At 41.9% G+C, this 22,082-nt stretch overlaps 1 long non-coding RNA gene across 1 annotated transcript; it reads left to right on the top strand.

Annotated features, from left to right (window-relative positions):
* The first annotated feature begins 11,512 nt into the window (after positions 1-11,512).
* Positions 11,513-13,191, top strand: LOC109299355. Its single transcript, XR_002097818.1, has 2 exons — positions 11,513-11,773; positions 12,775-13,191. It is a non-coding gene; the product is annotated as an uncharacterized LOC109299355 (long non-coding RNA).
* Positions 13,192-22,082: the final 8,891 nt, after the last annotated feature.

Genomic DNA, 22,082 nt, shown 5'->3' with positions numbered 1-22,082 from the left:
CAGGCCGATGGTTTTCACAATGCTGGCTCCATTTCCTGATGCTTTAAGGCGACACTTAGCTTTTCACTTTCTAACCCCTTATACTCTACATCTGGCTATTCTAATGCTTCCATTCATCAGTGCACTGGCAATAATAAATTTTCTTTTTCCAAAGCCCTCCCCACACATAAGGTTGCCATTTCTTCTACACTGATTGCTGACTTGGGGACTCTGAGGTTACAGAGACTCCACAAGCCTAAATACTACTACAATCCAGGGTCTGTGGTTGGTTGGTTTTGGGGCTCTGTGTTGTGTGTATGTACAGGTTTTTTGGGGTTTTTTTTTTATTTCTATTGATCATGCTTTAAACTCTCATGTTGTTACTTGACTCCTTTCAACATTCCTTGAGGACCTGTAATGGAAAATATATTTCCTTCTATGAATCTGTACTGCCTTCCAGAATGGTATGCCTTGAACTAGAGAACATGCAGTATCGGCTCTCTCTGCCAAGGTTTGCCAGTTGAGAACATTAACCCTCTACAGTACGATATAATGAACATACCTCTTCACTGGAGAGCCAGCCTCCCTTTTAATAGGCAGATCTTGGAAGAGTCTGAATACTTTCCACTCTCATTAACTTCCTTGAAACCTAAGGACACTCTGCACCTTACAAAATTCAGCCTGCTGTCAGAATGGGTGTAGAGCTTATTCTTTCAGCGGCATAGGCAGCAACTGCCATAAACTAGGCTGGGAATTAGAACTGTCTTGTCATTTGAGTTACTTATGTTAATTGTTAAAAATTATTGTTATTCGAAACTTCAGTGCTAAGCAAGAATAAAATAGGGAGACGGAAACAAGAAATATATCTAATATTCTAGAAGAAATAGGTAAGGTTTCTCTCCTTGTACGTCTTCAGGCTGAGCTCTGATACTCTACAAAACTATTAATATATGCTAATCTCTGTGGTTAGATTGTCAACATTAATTCTTCCTTTTGTCATTTGTTTTTTTTTTAAGAGAGAAATTGAATTTGGAAACATTTCTCTCATGACATGGGAAAAGTTATGTTTATACCAGCTGGGTACTATCCCAGCAATGGTAACATGATAAGTTTAGGGGAACAAATATTTAGTATTAAATCTTGTATTAAAGCTTCTTTACTAGGACATAAGCCAGCTCTCACTGATTTCAAAGGGGCTTGGAAATGATCCCTAGTTATGAAGGAATTTCCAAGGATTTTAGGAGGAAGCAGCAAAAGAAAAATACTTTTATATCTCCCTTTCCCAGAGTTCTCCAAGCAGTTTACAAATACGGATAAAAATAATTATCTCCCTTTTACAGGCAGAGGGTTAAGGCTGGTCATATTACTTAGTGTTGCAGGGTGTTTTTGGAAAGGAAAAGGAATATTTTTTTTTTCATACAAATTTGCATGATAAATAGTCTCATTTTTTTACTAAATCCTAAGCCTGGTTAGATTTACCTCATGATTTACTCATGCTCAGCCACTGAATCTGAGGGGTAAACACAGCTTCTGCTCTAAAGAAAAAACTAAATTATGGTATTATGAATTAATCTATAAGCACCTTTTCTTAAGTAGGGGTCAAACAGTGAATTTGTTAATCACACCTTGTGTAGTATTTCTAATTTTGCAATTGTTCTTATTGTTCTTACTAACTTCACGTGGAGCTACTCAGTATAAGTAAGGGCATCACAATTTGACCAGACTTAGGATGTCAGAACCACTTAGCTTACACTCTTTACCATCCATGGTAGATTAGCAAACAGATTGTTATGTTCACTAATAAATTACTTAGATCAGGCTGTCCAACTGGTGGCTTGTAGGCTGCAAGAGGTCTAAGAGGGGTTAATGTGTGGCCTCTGGACTCCTGATCCAGGCATCTCTCTCTTCCTTTCTCTTCTGTTGTTGCCACCAGCAGAGTCTCCAGGCTTCTTCTCCCTGCTCCAGCTTTTGTGTCTTGCCTCACCCTTTGGGGTATGATGGGAGTGTGCAGTCTAGCTGGTACGTATCCTGAGGGGCACGTGACCTTCAGCTGCTCAAAAGTTGGACAACCCTCACTTAGACTATGGCTCAGAATCGCTGTACTATTTTACCTTTTCTGAAAAGGATAGATTCTTGGAAGCCTGAGCTACGTTCATGGAGTAGGGTATTGTTCAGAGTGAATAACAGTATCAGGATCTGGCCCAAAAGGTGAAGTATCGTATCGTCTAAATATATGAACGCTTGCGACTTCTGCATTATTCACCACTCGTGTTTCAATCTCTAGCCTCGTTAATCACTTGAGCTGTGCATTACTTCTTCCAGATTGGTTACCATTCTTGTTCTGTTTGTTGCAGAAGTTACACCCCTTTGAGTTTGTGCTCCCCTCCAGGCCAAGGAAATGTGTTTAAAATTGCCGTTATTGCCTTTGAAATGTGTGAGTAATCCTGGATATGATTCTGTGATTAAAAATAAGTTTCACGTAAACAGGTTTCTAGGGAAGTATTCCCCAGCTTTTCTAAGGGATTACAGCTAATTCTAACTAAGGCACACTTTAAAACTATTAGGAGACAGTCATTTTAGCAGTTCTACAGATGATTAAAAAGTCATTTTCTAAAATATTCTCACTGGAGGTATTTTTTCTTAAAGAAAACATTTAATTGCTCCAATCAACCATAACTACTTTCTGTATATGGTGTAATCGGTGTACTCTGATCACAAGGTATGTCACTATTTGTCATATTTGCTTATGCATGTATTCCCCACTGTTTTGATCAGTCACCTTTAATTGAATATAATTCTTTACTTATTAAAGAGGGAAGGACTTAAATGAGATTTTAAAAAGAGCAACATGGTTTTTCAGCAGTGTATGCCACTTGCAGTCTTTGGTGCCACACTGACATACACATCTCTTATTTTTTCTATGTGTATTACAGTACCATCTAGAAGCACTCTTGTGTACAGATCCATAATGTTGGTTAAAAGGCTGCCATAGCAGAGTTTTAGCCATTGTTACCGACATGTGTTCTTCAGAGCCAGTTGCATTTATGTTCACACGAAAGCAGGACCCAGTATTTATCAAATGACCTCCCCATCATTGATAATGCATTTACATCCCTATCACGAAACAAAAACTGCTCTGTCTGTATAGCTCCTTGAGGATGTGACACGTGAAGGAATGGTTAAGTGTCTAGATATTTTACAGTCTCATCAGAATCCTGTCCAAGCTCGCAGTCTTTTCCAAGAAATTATATTCACCTTTAAATTATATTCACCTTTAAATTCAGGCATCAGCTGACCAGAAACAGACATCCATCAGTTAATAAGCCTCTGTATTAGTACTGTTGCCTCATTCTATGTATCCAGTGAAAAAAAGGGGAGTTGGTAAGTCACTCTGTTATACAACTTGCGTAAGGGCAGCTTATGATTTCTGAAAACTGTGCATACTTAATGTGGCATGCAGCCAAATGCTATTGCTGCTGACGGGAGCTGTGCAACCCTTAAGTATTTAGTTTGAGGTGTTACTGCAAAGTAAACTTGGCTTTTGGTTATAGGATTTGGAAGCAGAGCAACACCAATAAGTGCACTTAGTGGTTTAGATTTGAAAATTCTTTCCATACTCTAGTTAATGTAGAACTACCTTGAAGGAAGAGCCATGGATTGGCATCTTTCTGCTCTTTCCTCCTAAAATGGCTGGCCCCCATTTCATTAGCAACAGGTAAAGTTTTAAGGATCTAAACTTTATTCAACATGCAGAGAGGCCTGTAACCACTCTTGCTTCTGTTTGTTTCTCAGGTACCAATCCTTATGCTTTCATTTAATCTGAGCATCTGTTTCCACACCAATCTTGAACTCTCTTTCTCTGGTTCACTCATCTTACCATAGCCTTTCTTCCTGGCCTTCAGATAAGCATTTGAATAGCATATCTACATTCAAGTTCTCCTTGTCTGCAACACCTATTGGACCTCAATGCCAACATGGCCTTTTTTCTTCCTAAAGCAGACCTAGGCAGCCAGATGGGTTAAATCAAGTCTGAATTTTCTTTTTTCCTTTGAGGGAATGGTTTTGTCCTCTGGGTCTTCTCAGAGTACTGAGCTACGGCTCACACTGGAATTGCTCTGGACAGACCTTGGGAAAATGAAGCATCCATTTGGCACTTCAGTTTCTACAAGTAACTAAATCCAGAGGCATAATTTAAAATGTTGATGCCGTGGACAGCACAAGGGTGGAAGAAGGGGGCACTTACCTGCTTGCTGTAGCTGTGACAGGGTAGGCTGCTGCTACCTCAGCAAAGGTGTCTGAACACAGGCTGCTGCAGCAGTCATGAGAAACATTTTGTTCTCATGTATTTGCTATATGTTAAGACTGGCCAAAAAAGACAGGCTCTTCCCCAAAGATCTTTCATCCTTAGGATAAAACAAGGGAAACGTGGATATATACAGAGAAACAGGAGAAGGAAACAATGAGACAATAAGTGGCCAGAATTTAGCACCTTGTTAACTGGTTCATATTTTTGAACTAGAAAAAACAAAATTGATGTTAGCTTGCTTTTTCACATTGTGTCTTGCCTTGACAGATTCAGTGGGGAGGAGGTAGCTTCCTTTTTATATGTAAACTATAACAGGAGGAAGCAAGAACATTCAGTACTGCTCCTTAATAGCATTCTGTCTCCCTGATTTCTCAGATGGTTTTCTTTACATGTGGCTGCACGCCCACTCTCCAGGTGTTTAGCTAGAGCACAGGAGCCCACACTTTTACAGCCAAGGCCTTAGCTAACATGAGCAGCAAAATGCTTTGAGTCATTCCTAAAGATTGCCCACACCCATGATGACTTTTGGCTTTGACATTGCTAAGACTCATTGCTGATGCAAATTTTGGTCTCGCTCAGCCTTTCGGTTCTGCATGGAACATTTGTGACCACTGTCATGCACAGATGCTACAGTGGTAAGAGATAGAGAAAAAAACCCTGAGGCCATCTGTGCAGAGTGAGAACCAAATCAGAGCTCCCCACTCCCTTGCTTTTCTCTCCTCCTTACCCCTACTTTTATTGTGCTCTTTCTGACAATATACCACATCCTAAGCTGGTGTAGGACATTAAATAGGAGGAGGGTGGCAGTGATGAGCTAAGAGTTAAGCTTGTTTATAGTCCTTCCTTGTGCTATAATCATCAAACCTGCTAACACCTGCAAGAAAATATTAATAGAAAATTACATATGTTTGCATGTCCTGTTGGTATGAAGGGCTGCATTTGTCCCTGAAACACCTGTGTCCCTCATACCCCATATCTACTTGTCTCTGAACCCCACTCACATCAAGTAACTATGGCTCCCATTTCACTTCAGCAATAGTTAATTATGACACCACCAATCCCACATTATTTTCTTCTCTCCCTATCTGCCTTACATCAGTTACCTTTGTGTCCCCCACCCCAAATGCATGTTGTGCCCATTAGGCTCAGATACTGTTTCTGTGCCCCTCAACTGCCAAACAGTTCTTGTTCCTGAAACCTCAAAACAATTACTTTTGCTGTTCATAAACACTCACAGCTACCCAAACCCTGCAGTTTGCCCTCCCACTACTCTCCCCCTTTGTCTGGTGATATGGAAGTTTTCCTATTTCCCTCCCAGGCCTGCAGAAGGATCTCTTCCAGAGGTTCTTCATCCTCTCCCCTTACTTCCAAGACCCATGAAGAAGACAGTTGATAGAGAAACAGAGGAGAACCAAACTCTTTTTCATAGGATTGTGGTCTTTTAAATCAGGGAGAAGTGAGAAGGGAGCAGAACTACCCAGTGCTGCTGCAACTTTTTGCTCTCTCCTTTATTGTGGAAATGGTCTTGTCCACACTCTTTCTCCCTTCCCTTTTCTGAAAATCTCTTCTTGGCACATGAGAGGGAGGAGGAGTCTTTTTCATCGTGTCTCCAATCCAACCTTCCTGTATGATTTGTTCCCAACATTCTGCACAGGCCACTGCTTCTGGCACTGGTGTTCCCAGAGCTTGTGGTGCTGGAGGGCATGTCAGGAGCTGATCTGTAGTTTGCTTCTCCTGACAAACACCTTGGTCAGTTGCATAGAGGCCCCATGATTTCTTGAAAAAATTGCATTTTTCAAGACTGCTCTCAATCTATTCAGGTTCCGCTATGTAAGCCATTTGTAGTTGGAGCTGGATGCTAACTTCTCATTGAGGGTAATTCCTTACTGGCTCCATTCAACAGCTTTTGCCAGAGGGTAGTACTGGCTGATTCTGGTGATGTGGTCAATGGTATGGTAGGGGACAAAAAGCTATTTGTTGATGAGAGATGACAGTGAACTAGTTGATGTCCATATAGAGTGTGGTGGTCGTCTGACCGTCTGACTTTTGTGCTTGCCCATCAATGTCGCTTGCTACTTTCCTCCTAATGTAAGGGGGCACTATGCCAGATAGTGGGTATAGGCAGAGACTGGGGTGGATTTTAGGTAGCCTGTTATATTTCTACATGTATCATTTAGGGTGTTGTCAATATGTTTACTGTGATTTGACCATCCCCAGGTGGTGCAGGCATATTCAGCCACAGAGAAATAAAGTGCTAGGGCAGTAGTGCATAGGGTGGATGGATGCGCTCCCACCTTGGAATTTGCAAGCTTACGCAGAATATTGTTTCTTCTGTTGACCTTGGCTTCAGTATTTAATGTGTGCTTTTTGTAACAAAGTGTATGGTCCAGTGTTACCCCTAAGTAGACTGGGTGTTTCTCCTCTGCAAGGAGCAGTGTGAGAGCATGAGCACATTCTGAATGCTTGACTTGACCAGGAGACAGCAACCAATCAGAGGTTTTTTACACATATGCTGATGTGTTTACTCAGTAGACCCTAAAAAGGACTGAAAAAAACCTATGTAACAGAAAAATGAAGTGTTTGGTTGTGTGCATACTGCTTTGTTACTATCACACGTATGTTGCTCCTTTTTTCTACCCAGTATACACCACTGCATCATTAGGCTACACAGAAATGTTGCAAGAACCAAAATCAGCATCTCAGCCTCAATCTTTAACCTTTGTTTCCTTGAAAGTTGAGACCATGTGTGATGGACTACGGGTTTTATTTGTAAGATTTCTCTCTTAAATGCGTTATGTTGTTATGATGGTTAGTGCCTCTGTAGGAGCATCTACATGTGCATTAATGTTTCTTTTGTAATGTGCTTAAATTTAGTACCTCTAATATGAGGTATTATATTAATGCACATTAGGCTGTGCTAATGTGCAGTAGCGCATTTGCATGCTTTTTTAGTGACGCTTAATGCATAGTAGACTATTTTACTGAGCATCAGCACAATGTCACGGTTTTTTTTACGTGACGCTTTAATGCACAGTAAAATAGCATACTATGCATTAAAGTGCATGTGTAGACATGCTGTTTTACCTGTAAGGGGAAAGAAGAACTAATAGGGTCCGTGATGTGAAGAGGGCTACTTTTAAGAGAGAGAGACTCAAAATATCCACAGAGGCTTGAATAGCGCTTTTTTCACATCAGCAAAAGTGGGATTGCTGGTGACACCCAGGAGGCTCCAGGAAAGCTGAATGGACAGAGTGGGGTGGACTAGCAGAGTGTCTGCTTGTTGCAAGGTGTGAGGGAGGGTAACAGGGCAGTGTTAAAAGACTGAAACCAGTAGAGCAGCTTTAGGGGCTCCTAGCTGGGCAGACCAGAGAGAGAACAGCTGAGTAATTTTGGAGTAGTCAGGAATGTGGGAACTGGTCTGCAGACAGAAGGAGTGCTACCCTTTAAGGGGGTAGAGATCCTCTGGCTAGGTGGCCTTTGTCCCAGTAAACGCTTTTATTGAAGGGGGATGTCCTGATTGCTGCTTGGAACTTTGGGTTGTACTTGTTCTCCTCGACAAGAAATAAAATCCCCCTCTCAGGAGCAGAACAGGATGACTCGTTGAGCCATGGACAACCAGGGTGAGTCAGGGGCTGAAAGGCTAGGGTCTCAGAGTGGGAAGGAGCCAGGGCATGGCTTCCCTGTTCTGGAAGCCATACTTGGACTGGCTGCAGGGAGCATTCATGGAGACCAGACAAGCAGTCTTGAACAATAACCCCCTGGAGGGACACTATGTCACCAGCCACAGTTCTGTAATGCACTGCACACAGAACTTTCCACACAGAACTACTTGTTGCCTCTTCTGTCAATTGCTCTAGACTGATTGTGGTCTTTTAAATCAGTTACTTCCTTCTGGGGAATTTAGTGTGGTATGTGGAACCTGCTCCTTCAGCTATGTATTTTTCCTCTTCATTCTTTAGATATAGATTTCTTTGCCTGGGATATTATTTTAAACTTACATATGTTGTTATACTGGAAACTGGAACATGAAACTAAAACCATGAAATCACTGTGGCCTAGATCTCAGTAATACCAAATCATTCCCCTATGAAAAAGAAATGTAGAATTTGATAAGGTTAAGGACAGAAGAGTTCTATCTAAACTCCTATTTGGTGAAATCCTGACTCCACTTAAATCAATAGCAAAACTCCCACTGACTTCAATGAAATCAGAATTTTCCCCATCTAATATAATATGATTTAATAAAGAATGTGTTATGTAGATGTATCAAACCACCCTGCATCTACACAAGATATTTGCTGTGAAGTAGACTAATTAGCTCTGCAGTAAACATCTCAACATCTACACATGCAGGGCTATTAGGCTGGAGTAAACTAATAAACTCCACAGCAAGGTAGTACTTGTAAATACTAACCTGCTATGGAGTTTTTTAGTGTTTAGCAGTGCACATGTAGATGCTAACACAATTGGCTGGGGCACAAGGGTACTTCAGTGCAGGGGTGGCTGGCTGACTAGCCCCACTCAGGAACCCTCTCGTGCCCCAGTCAGCTCCTCCGCAGCACATTGAGCCAGGTCAGAGCACCTCTAGACAGGCAGAATGTACCCAAGGCCCCCTGCCAGTTGAGGCTACTCCAACCCAGTTCAACATGCTGCAGTCCTGGGTGCATGTGTAAGTGTGGTGCCCGGGAGCAATTAACTCCGGCACGATAAGCACCAGCCTTTAGTGTATTACATTAATATGCACATGCAGATGTGATCTAGGAGGCCAAAGTGGGTAGTAAATAATTTAAGTACAAAACAGTCCCCCAGGCCCTGCCAGTGCCCCTCACTCCCAACCTACAGACCCCCACTCCCTAGCTCTGCTGGTGTCCCTCTTTACCAGCCCACTGTCCCCAGCCCCACAGTGTGTGGGGCAGGGGAGTGTGTATGGGGCAGGGGGGTACCAGATTTGTGTACCCACAGCAAGCATAGGGCTGCAGCCTGACTGGACCAGCATGGCCTGGAGCCACCTCCGTAGCCCAGCAGGTGGGGCCTAGCATGGGAGGGTGGAGAGGGGTGCAAGACTTGTTGCTGTTGCTGCTGGCAAAACCACCATGCCAACTGTGCTGCCAGCAGCATGAGGAGTAATGGATAGGGAGGAGGGGCCACACTGCCTTCACTTTCTCTGCTGCTAGTTGCTTGTACACCAAGCTATGGCTCTACCAAGCCACCATAGCTTGTCTGCTGCCCCCACTCCCCTCATGCCACCATTTCCCCATGGTACCCACCACCCCACTTCCCCTCCAGGGTAGAGCCATGGCCTGAGGGGAGCAGCAGTGGTGGCTGGGCCACGGTGGCAGGGTGGAGACACGGCCCAGCATACAAGCAGATGGCAGTGGGAGAAGGTGAGGACAGCATGTCCCGTGCCCCATCTGTTACACCTCACACTGCTGCCCCACTCTACCCTCCCATGCTGGATCCTGCCCATTGAGCCATGGAGGTTTTACCTGTGGCAGTCTGGTGAGGCTGCAGCCCCATGCCCACTGTGGGAGCACAAATCTTGGGGAACACATGCCCCCCATACCCCTCAATACATAGCCTATACTCCCCTCCAATGCATTGTTTACGCTTCCCCCCTGCCCCATAGACCTACCTGGAGATCTGCAGGACCTGCTGTCATGCTACCTGGCTGCCACATGCATGTATGAGCGCGCATATGCACGTGGCACCCCCCTGCCTGATCACCTTCCTCCTGCTCCTCCCCAACCCCAAGCAGCCCCTTGCAGGCTGAAACTCTGTCATCCTGCAAGGGGAAGCCCGCAGTTTCCCATGTTTTTATCCTTTGAAAGAGAATCCATTTTCATAGATTCTTGTGACTCATTTTTGGGTCGTGACCCATGGGTTGAGAAACACTGATCTAGAGCAGTGGTTCTCAAGTTTTTTTATACCAGGACCCATTTGTAAACATTGATGGCCAGTCCCAACCCAGTGGCCCTCATTCCTACCCCACTGCCCCCCCACACCCAGTCCCCAGTCCCCCAGTGTGTGGGGCAGGGGGTGGGTGAGCAGGGTAGGGTGGGTGTACATGGGACATGGGGGGCCCAAGCAGCCCCTTGCAGGCTAGAACTCTGACAGCCTGCAAGGGAAAAGTCACAGTTTCCCATGTGTTTCTCCTTCAAAGGAGGATCCCTTTTTAAAGTTTGTTCATGACTGTTTCATATGTTCTTGCCACCTGCTTTTGGATTGTGACCCATGGGTTGAAAAACTCTGCTCTAGAGGACTGTATTCCATACCAACCTCTGCCATTAGCCTGCTAATGAAACTTGGATCAGTTACTTTACTTTTCTGCTTCAGTTTTTCCATCTGTAAAAACTTAAAGTACTTTGTGGCTTTGGTTTAAAAACGGTATATAAGAGCTATAAATAATTGTATTACAGATAGGTGATGTCCCTTAGCAGTAGTTCTGAAGTAACTTTTTATAAGGAACTCCCTAATCAGTGTAGTATCAGCATAGCTAGCTTCTTCCAGCATTTTATGCTATAGGAACAGGAGTAGGGAAAGGTAGAAAGGATGCACTTCAGAGCAAGACAGAGGAATGATTATCAGAGCACAATGCGCTTCAGTTATCTCCACTTGTCAGATAGTCCCTTAGGAGGTATTGTCAAATGGTGCAATTTAAAGCAGCCTCCAAGATGCTCTATTCAGCAGCAGGGCTGACACAGGTGCATGGGAACAGGCAATCTGATAGGCCACCTTCTCTGCTTTGCCACATTACCAAGTTCAGAAACTGCTTATGATACAGAGGTCTGTATAATTCATCTAGTCATTTACAGACAATCCTCCAGGGAATGCATCTGATGTTTCTACATCCAGGATCTTACTGTTGGAGCTTTGGTTTTAGCTGAAACATTTGTAAAACCTCTTGCAGATAGAATGGCTGTATGTCTTTTATTAATTAGCTATTCCAGCTAATGGATGACACAACTTTGTAATTTCCTGCCAGACCTCTATTTTCCAAGCAGAAGAATCTGAACAAGTTTTGACCTGATCTACACAAACTTGCTTTGAGTGAAACCACACCCATCTTGGGTACCTGCTATCTCAAATGTGCAGGAGTTAGCTATCTGAAGACCCATATTTTGTAGAGGAAAGCGGAACTGTAAGCTTTTACTTTGATCACAACAGTGACTAGAATTTCAGCGTGCACCAAAAGAACATTTTAACCTTGGAGTCACTGGGCCCCGATCCTTGGGTTAGAATTATTTCAACAGGAAAGCATGGGGGACAGAGCTGGGCAAAACTGTTTTTATGCCATCTCCCTAGGGCAACTGAGGATTACTTTGGCTTCTGGCATAAATTAAAACAACTCAGGGACCATTTGACATCTGGGTATAGCTGGGGTGCAGTTCTGCTCTGGTGACTCTACTTTCTCTTTGTCATGCATAGCATATACCTTGTTGGGGCAGCTAAAAGGATACTGACCCAGCAAAGCTAGCTTTATACCATAATGTAAGTTTTTTTAGACCAATTATCAAGCTGTTTTGCACCCTGCCTTATTGGGAACACGGCTCTTGTTCCTTGTATATACATGCTGTACTCTACTAATAACATCAGTTACAAATAAGAAACAATGAGCATTATGATAAAAGAAGAAAAAATGGGAAATGGATAATGAAACAGTAATAAAATAGAGAGAAAATGGTGTTTAGCAAGTTTAAAAGCTTCCACGCATCTGAACTTCATTGGGAAGACTTGACAGCCAAGTATTAAACATTACACCATCTAGCTGAATTTTATGTCATTATAGTAACAATGTTATTAAACTTGATATGGTTTTATTTTTAATTTCAATGGAACATATTTCCTGATCTTTTCATAAACACGACCTTTGGGAATCGCAGTAATCGAGACGTTTCCTTATTTATTCTGCTGCATCAGCGAATACTTCCAATCAGAAAACTATATTGGAAAGCATAAGAAAGCTTTCACAAGGTACTGTATTGTTACTATTTAGATGCTTTATTAAAGAATTTCAAATGAGAAAATTAAAAGCTCCTTTTATGATATTACTTGATGTGCCACCATGGAGAGGATACATTCAGTACATTTGCAATCTTTTTTGACAAAAGCACTATGGAATTGTATTCTTCATTCCTTTGCCTTGTTTTCATTCTGGATTTGAACATGGTACCTATATTTTCTTGTAAGTTGTCAAGCTGTGTTTTCATACTATATAAAAACTATATTCTCTTGCTATATAAAGCTATGTTCCTTTTTTTTCTTTTTCATTTGATAATTTTTATTTTTAATTGCCCCACACAACTCAGAAATACATATATCTCAGCTATATAAATATTGAACTCTTTCTTTTTTTCCATACAGAAGGAAAAGGGGAAATATAGTTTTCATATAAACAGGCTTTTATTTTTCAGAAGGGTAATGCTTCGGAAGGCTCTTTCTCCACTACAGAGAAAATAGGAATGAAACCAGAAATGTTATCCTTTTTTCAGACTTTTGTTGAAGAAGGAAAGAAGACAGAGAAGAGACGGTGCTATTCAGGTAGGGTCCACGATGGATACAGGTAATGAAGAAAGGAGTATACTGCATTCCACATCACCACTGACAGCCACATATTAATTTTGCACGGTGTTTTTAACTTGCCGAAAATATATTGCAGAACTACAGGAATGATTATTTGATAAACAAGTTATTTTTTAGACCACCAAATTTAGGTGGTAAGGGTACTGAGGAGAGGACCTTATTTTCATACATATTTGATATAAAATATATACCACCTGCTGGAATTAGTGAGGAATTAGGATAAAGTTAAATCAGTCCAAATCCATGGAGTGGGTGGTAAAGTAATTTTCACTACTTTATATATACACTTTTTTGATCTTAGAAAATCTTTCCCTTCAATGGAAGCAGCAGCCTTTTTTATTTGCACTTGTGCCAGCAAACAAAATGTGGGTTATTAAAATTCTGAATTTGTTTAACTCCCCCCCATCCCTAAAAAATCCCTCCAGTGATTTTTCTGAATTCGCTGAAAGAAGCTAGCCTGAGCCAAATGTTGGGGCAGCTTCCAAAAATGCTTCCTTCATTTGTATTTGCAAAACTTTATACAAATCAACCCAATCCCTGCAATGGAGTTAGTAATAGATGGGTATGATTACCAAGTTGGGTATATTTTTGTCCTGGCTCTCATATGTTTTGCTGACCACCAAATACTGTTGTGATGCATCTTGCTTATGAGCAAGCCATCAGTTTAATGTCAAGTGCAAGATCATTGTTATAATCAGAGCAGGCCAGGGATTTTGAGAACTGTGATACACAGTCTATACAAGATATACAAGGTGTGAATGGTAGGGATAGATCTGTTGCTGTGTAAGCTGGTTCTGAAACCAAAATAATTTTCTCAAAAAATAAACACACACAAAAAGACTAAATTAAAGGCTAATTGACCAGTTTAGCTCCAATGAAACCAAACAGTGGACTAAAAGCATTTGTACTTGATTAATTAGCCCATCGTGACTATCAATCAGCATAGACAGAACCTGCAAATTATAAATAAAATGCCAAGAATCAGCCACACTTTTAACATCATGGGTCAGATTTTGCCTTCAGTTAAACCCACTGGCCTCAGATAGATAACATGGGTATAAATTGAAGCAGGATTTGGTTCAATATTTTTTGTATCGTAGAAGTCATGGAACAATCAAATAATATGACCTTTAGTGGTCCACCAAAGAAGCTAGTTCTGCTCTGTATGGGATCCAGATTAATCAATATCCTATTATGATCGCAGCCTGGGTTTTTTACAGCTGAGGCATGCTAAGAACTGTCCGGACAGTATTTTTCTCCTTGCAACAGCAGTGTAGCTGGTTTCACACACTTTCAGCTTGGTACATTGTTGCTTTGTAAGAAAGCCACAACATGTTTTTAAGCAATGTTGTGTAATCCGACATAAATGTACCCAGTCTGGGCCCACTCCTGCATGCACTGCCCAGCCAGGACTTTAAGTGCACCCCAATATGCTAAAACACATATTAAGAGTCAGAACTCAGACTGACAATGAAATTCAGATTTTCCTGTCATTTGCAGTAAGAGCATTACATACAGGAATGCCAGGGAAAGCAAGGGACAAGGATTCCCTGCATAGATGGATCCAGAAATTAAAAAATGGGGGTGTGGGAGATGCAACTGGCACCACAGGGGTGCTCACAGCCCACTCCTATCTCCCTTTTCCCCACCATTGGCAGACTGTCATGGCAGCAACTGTCAGAGACTTTGTTTGAAGTCCCTAATGGTCCCAGGTGCTGCCTTTATTGGAAGGGGGGCGGGGTGCACAAAAGTGGTCATTGCTGTAGCAGTGGCTGATCCCAGCACCACAACTGGCATGGCAGGAGTTCCTGCTGCCCCAGGCACTGTGCAGCTGCCCAGGCGTGGAACAACACTGCTACACCTACACAGGAAGCATATTTGGGCTTCTATTATCTGACCGTAAGTGAGAATCTGATGGAGATGGTGACAACTCAACACAGTAAGAGGCAAGTCCAGGTAAGTTGAGAACATGGCCCCTATCCACTCACTGATCCTTTACCATGATAATGAAAAATACATGAATGATATTTTCTTGCTCTCTCTCTCTTTTGGTTAACTTGCACGTGAATGCATAGAATGTTGCAAGGCTCTTTTAAATGAAGTTTGGCTCAAAATGTGCTCCTCAGCAAAGGCCTGAGATCTGGCATGCCAAGTTCCAGCTCAGTTTGTATCTTTACAAGTGAAATAATGAATGGCCCTTAACTATTGTGGCATAAGCAGTGACTGCAAGTGTTTGAATGAAGCTGACCTTTTACATACTAATGTTCCATAGCTGCTAATAAAAAAAGCATTTTTTTTCAGAGACGGGAGTCGAAAGAAATATTGCTAATACTTTAGTAAGATGTATGCAATTTAGCTGCAATGAAACAAGAAAGGTCAAATTTTCTCACTCAACTCTCCACCCTTTCTTTTTCTTGCATTGTCTAACTTCTTACCCATCTTTGTTGTACTAATGAAATTAAGATATCCTTCATGATATAACTGTGAGCTAAGGGGATCTAAATTACCTTCATCTGGCATCATTCCAGTATACTATAAATGAGGTAATTGTCCTTGACTATAAAATTTGCATTTTCAAGACTTAATTGCTATCATTACATCTTTTTGTAATTCTATTAATTTAACTGAATGGAGCATTTGGTTTTATGGTAAAAATTTGCATTAAAACATTGTACATCTAAATAGAATTTTAATATTTGCATTGAAAGCTCAGTACAGTTATCCCACAGGACCTAAATAATTTCACAAGAAAAGAATAAGTAGTAGTTGCACTTTAGGTCAACACACTGGTTTTCTTTAGGTGAATATTAATAGACTGTTACCAGTATAGTGCAGCCACCTGACAAATGCTTCTGTCTGGGTTCTGTGAATTCATTGTTCCAGTATGCTCTATGGGTTCTTTCTGCATAATTATTAACAGGAAGTACATTCTCGAGATGCAGTTGAAGTTGGGTGCTTGCTAATATGTTTTGTCTCAAAAGTATTTCATGGGCATAAACACTAGATATGTTGTATTTCAAAGGCATTGTTGCATTTCCTCAAAACTTCTCCTTAGAGTGTTAGTACACATGCTTTGCCATCAGCCAAGGCTCAAAAGAACCTATGTAATACTGTGAGAGAATATTCTTATGTGCATAATATTCTTGATCAGTAGCCAAGGTCCACTGCACAAGTTATAAGACCAGTTCATTGCTTAGCAGTTTAGTATTTGATTGGGACATCTTTCCAGAATACTCCTCAGAACCTGTCTGGCCATTTCACAAACAGGTGGCTATGTCCTTAATGGATTTTCTTTGAATGTGGAACATTTCTAGAAGATTAACCTCAGTACATTTATGCAGTTAATACTGCATAATATTTTACTGAACAACTCCGTAACCTTTGAGACCTTTCCTCCTTTTTTTTTTTTTTTTTTGCAAGCATAGTTTGGTTGTGGGCAGATGGTGGGTGCATCTACACGTGCAATTACCCCAAATGAAGAAACTCTGATGCAGTTTGTGCCAGAATCAGCTGCTTCTGGGTACAGTATATTCATGTGTGCCCAAGACCACAGCTAGGGTGGAGCAGCCAAAGGCTGGCAAGGGGCTCAGGGGGGCATCCCCAGGCTCTGAGTGGTGGCATCAGGTGGCAAAGGGGCTGGCTGGGGCACAAGGGTGCTACAGTGCGGGGTTAACTAGCAGGCAGCCCCCACACTGTAGCACCCTCATGTCCTAGCCATCCCCAGTCATCGTCTACACGTGCACTTTATTACACTAAATGACTCCACCATAGGATAGTACTTGTCCTGGGCAGTACTATCCTATGGCAGAATTATTTAATTTACCATGCTCAAATAGGGGTACACATGTAGATGGTGATGCTTTACTGAGGAGCTAATTAGTCAACTGCAGTAAAGTGCACATGTAGATACACCCTATGAATGGAAGTCTGAGACCATGTCCCATAGACCAACACAAGTGGATCAAATACATTGCTAGCTGGATGAATATCAAATTTATTTTGTGACAGTATCAGTCATGATGTGCCAAGAGTAAGGCACAGAGTATAAATAGTTCAGAGCAAAGACCATATTTTTGTCATGAGCTTAATGTGAAGGGACTCAAAGCCCTGAGTTATCTAAACGCCTAACTCCAGTAGAAATCAAGGCGTTTGAGAAATGGAGACCTTGTCTTTGTGTAGGGCTCTTAGGTGCTGGTGATGATGAAATACATCAGGGCTGTCCAATGGGCAGCCTATAGGCCACACAACGCTCACAAAGGGCCAACCTGTGGCCATCACTCTTCTCAGTCCTCTGACTGCTGTTGCAGCCTGGGTCTCCAGTCTCCCCATCCCTTCTCTGACTTGATATACAGTATGGATAGTTACACCGAGCTGGCTTTGGATAAGCCATTAGGTTTCCATTATTGCAGCCAACTCTACTGTTCTTCTGATGCTAGTAAGTACCATTGGGATGCAAAACATACTTGTCACAAAAGAATACACATGACTGTTTTTATACATTAAAATTTTGTAAGGGTAAAAACAAAATAAAAACAATAACAACAAAACCTGGATTTGCTTTTTTCCCATTATCTGGTATTCTCCAAGAAGTAGTACTCTGTTTTGAAAGGAATCTATTAACAGAACTGTGAGCCTGATGCCTACATATATATAGCACTTTACTGAAGTTATTGTATTTACAGTGGTGAGTGTGAAATAGGTGACATACTGCAAGTATGCACTCTGGCTTGCCTCATGGTAACTTCTTAATGTACCTAGACCCTAAGGAGACAGCATACAAAAAAAATGACAGGGTATGCAATGTGAAATAAGTAAGTAAGAACTGAAATTTAGCATATGTCCTTTTTGGTTGTAGAGCACTTTTAACACTCTTCCCCTACAGTGTTGTTAACATTTCCATTAGGCGAGCATTGTGTTTAGTATAAAAATCAATCAACAAAAAACCTTGTATGTTTACTGAAGTTATCTGGGTAGTACTGGAGAGTCCCTGTCAGGGATGTCTTTCAACCCTGATTGATCCAGGGCCTGAATCTGACATTGTAGCTCTGAGTAGACACTGTGCATGTAGGTCCACTAGTTGCATGGCACTTTTATAAGAATAGGTGCTATGTGGTATGAGAGAAGATGACAATGCCAGAGTTTTAAGTTACTTTTACAGATCTCTCTCTTTTCTTTGCCTGTAGGTATTAGTTTGGAAAGGAGTGTATAGAGGAAGAGGAGGCATGTAGATGTTGAATCACACACCAAAATATCAGCAAAAATCATCACAGACCTCTTCATTGCTCTGAGGCTGGAATTTATCCTACAACTAACATTTAATTTACAGGGTAGTCAAGGAGGATTTTTAACATTGCACAAACAATTCAGAGATGTCTCAAAATGGAGGTGACAAGGTCTTTTGAATAAAATGAAAATATATTGTAAAAACAATTAAAAATACCTTCGTGGTAAGGGAAGTTTTTGAATCCTGGCTCCTGCCAGCACACCCCATATTTACTGGGAGGTGATGCATGAGTTTGGATGGTAGGGGGCAAAATGCACTCACAGCCTGGAGGCAGGCCCACCAAAGGGCTGTGACCACTGCTCCAGATGCCAGATTGGACATATGACAAGTGGCTCCTTGGATGGACAATGCTGAGCTTCCCAGTTGCTGAATTTACACAGCAGTAGGTCCTTCCTTCACCTGTTAGCAGCGACTTCACTTGGGTCTATTTGTGGCCAATGCTTTGTGCATTTTGCTTAGGACGTGTTGAGCAGAGAGAGAGGCTTACAGGTCATCTGCTCTGCCCACAAAGGCCACATCTATACAGTCTACTAGATGAGTCCAGGGCCATCACCATAGAAATGATTCCCACCCATTCTTTCCTGCTCAGGGCATATGCAAGCCTAGCAGTGAACGTATATAGCTCAGAGCAGCCCTGAGTGGACCAGAGTGCTGGTCTCAGCCTCTGCAATTTGAGAGAACCTCACTCTCATTGGGTGAATTTTATTCAATATGAACATTATACTAAGGTTGAAATGCTAGTCAGCATGTATAATGGTTAGTTTAATAAAAAAAAATCCACATTTGTTTTGAAAATTTTAAGTGTAGCTGTTAGTTCCAGTTACTTTCAGGCATCTACTGACTTTTCTGGCACATCCATCTCACTGAATCTTGAAACTGACTTCGCTTGCTTTAAACATTTGGTTGCATAAAAAGCCTCTGTAGAGCAATGCAAAGCTTCCTGTTCATTTTGCTTACAGTTGACCTTGTCAAACCCAACTCACACAACAAACATCCAGAAACAATTGTTGTTAAAATACATTGCATCACTTTGCACACTAAACCATTTGCTCTGGTAATCCACCATGCTTATGTGTCCTTGTGCTGATGGCATCTGAGCAGGGAAGGCCTCCTTAAAGATGACATGTGCATCACATTACTGCAGTGTATGCCTGACTTTGTTATGTCTCACTGGCATACCGTTTTTTTACTGCAGAAAGTCATGCTCTTGAAACATTGCTTGAATCCACAGTCTCTCATCATGATCTGATAAATCAAGCAGTTTGGAAACCTGTTTTATAAAGTCCCTTGGAAAATGGAAACGATGTATTAAATCAGTGGTGCTCAATTTATCCCACTCTGCGGGCTGGGTGAGTGATGTGGGGTTGGTCTATGAGCTGGATTCCACACACGGGGTTGATCTGTGGGCCTGATCCAGTGTGGGGTTGGTCCATAGTGTTGGTCCACAGATGCTATAGGGCACACCAGTCTGTCCCTGTGTGCTGGACACAGCTGCAGAGCCAGCCCAACTTATGTGCTAAATTTAGCCACAGCATGACCCTGCAGCTGTGGGAGCCATGGAAAATAACGGTGCCATCACTCTTCTTCCACCAAATTTCCTGATATGTGGAGAGACCTGTGAGCCAGATGACATAGCTCTATAGCCTGGATCTGGCCCACAGCCTGTAGGTCGAGCACCAGTGTATTAAATACACACTGCTGCATAAAAATATAACACCTAGTCCCATTGGCAGCTATTATTTTAAGGGAGCATTATCAAATAGCTCATAGAATTTGAGATTATTAAACATGAAAGCATAGTTCTTTATGTTGTATGTTTTTATGTCGCAGGAGCAGAAGAAAGATGTGCTTTTTATTGACACCATATCCTGAAGTCATTATACCTACAATATCTTATACCTATATAAGATATAATGGCACAAAAAATATTGAAGGGAGTGGTAGCATCCAGTTCTGCCAAACTTTTGAAAGGATGTCTCCAGTAATTTCATTAGTGTTCTATATTAAGGATACTGAGCCTGCAGTGGTAAAAATGGTAGAATTTGGCTTTCATTATGTAAGCATACATGTACGCATGCACACATAATATATGCAGGGAGACTAAAGTTGTACGTCCTAAATATTTTTTCACAATACTGATTTATACTGTATATAGTGACTAGTTTTATTCTGTGTATTTTAAAACTGATGTTTCACACTTTGTGTATATAATATAGGAATTTTTTTGCATATTTCATATTCATATCTAACAGCTGTTTTTTAATCAATTGTATAGGGCACACATTATTCTTATAACTTGCATTTTCTATTAAAAGTATGTAGCTGGCTTTGTATACATAATTTTGTGGCATTATATTTAAAGGGATAGTTTACTCTTCTGAGAAATCAAGCGATTCTTTAACTACTCTCTGTGTTGTGATATTCATAGTTACATTATAAGATGGGTTCTTCTACTTGTTTTTTTCCAAGAGAATTATATTTTCATGTTGCCCATTCTGCCACTGAGGGGAAATCTATCACTTTTTGGCTCAATTTTCCCTTTCTTAGGATTCTGCTGTGCCTTTTTTATTAAGCTATGAGCTAACCAAAGTACCAGAAGTCTGCTACCCTTTCAGAATGACAGAACAGCATTTTTTTGTGAAACTCGTGATTAATGTAACTCTCTTAATGAATAGTGTTGTAATCTGATCTAGATGGTGTATAAGTGATGACAGAACAGCCTTCACTGAAGATGTTATCTCCCAAGATTTCTTGCACATTAATATATATAACTACTGTTTGTAAGCAAAAAGAAGCAGATTTTTTCACTCATTTGGCTCTTTTCTTATTATTTTTGCCCAAGGAAATGGAGTGAACGTATGCATTTTATTTTTTTAAATACCCATTTCTATATATCCCTGCTAGCCATTGTTGCTATCTGCTACATCTTCAGTGAAAGAAAGTAGGGAAACATGAGTAAGTTTTCCTAATCTGAGTTCATCCATTGTGTTCTTATAGCTGCTGCTCAAACTCTTAACTAGGACATAATTTACACTCCAAAAAGTGCAAAGGCCTGTCCTGGAGTGACCAACCTGGGTAAGCTGTAGCACATTCATTTTGTGTATCAGGTGTAAAAGAGAAAGAAAAAGTTTTGAACCATCAAATTGATGCCTGGCAGTGCACCTTATGGGCATGTCCAGATGACCCCACACGTGCCTCTTGCAGCGTCTGAAACCCCTTTGAGATGTTACAAGAGGCATGAGCAGGAATGAGAAAATGTTCCCCATGCTGCAAATTTGCAGCGCGGGGGAAAAATTAAACTACTGGATATCCAGGGGTCAAAAAAGCCCGCAGAGAAAAAAAGCGGGGCAGGACCGAGCCCTGAGTCAACCGGAAGCTGGGTCCTGCTACCCATTTAGAATGACAGAACAGCATTTTTCTGTTATGTCATTCTGTTCTCTGTCTACCAGAGCATCTCTATGGTTAGCCCTCGCCCTGGTGCTGAAGCATCCTGGACCCAGGCTCCACTGCCGGTAAGTAAGGGGTCAGGGGACTGGAGGAGGGGACCATGGGGGGGACACCCCTACCAGCCCCACCCACTCCTCAGCCCCCCCAATCCCTTCCCTGCCCAGCCCCACACCCCCACAGCCCTTGGGACCCCCCTATTCCTTCCCCCCCACCCCAGCATCCTGGGTGGGAAAACAAACAAGTAACCAAAAAACCCCCGGCACTTACTGGCAGCTTGAGCTGCCGTAAAGGTCACTGGGGCCTTGCCCACACAGTGTGGGACTGGGTGACAGCCCCAGTGGCCCCAGCCCGGTCTCTGCTGTTCCCCACTGCCCTGTGATGCCCAGGGGGGCTCTGCCAGGAGGCCCCAGAGCCCACACAGCCCCTGCATGGTAAGTAGAGGCTTTTTTTTTTAAGTGCTGGAGGCTGGGGTGGGGGGGGGGCAGC

The sequence above is a fragment of the Gavialis gangeticus genome, unplaced genomic scaffold, assembly GCF_001723915.1.
Source record: "Gavialis gangeticus isolate Ggan-Ray unplaced genomic scaffold, GavGan_comp1, whole genome shotgun sequence".
Taxonomy (NCBI): domain Eukaryota; kingdom Metazoa; phylum Chordata; order Crocodylia; family Gavialidae; genus Gavialis; species Gavialis gangeticus.
The sequence above is the reverse complement of the archived record's forward strand: the minus strand, read 5'-3'. Positions and strand labels throughout refer to the sequence as shown.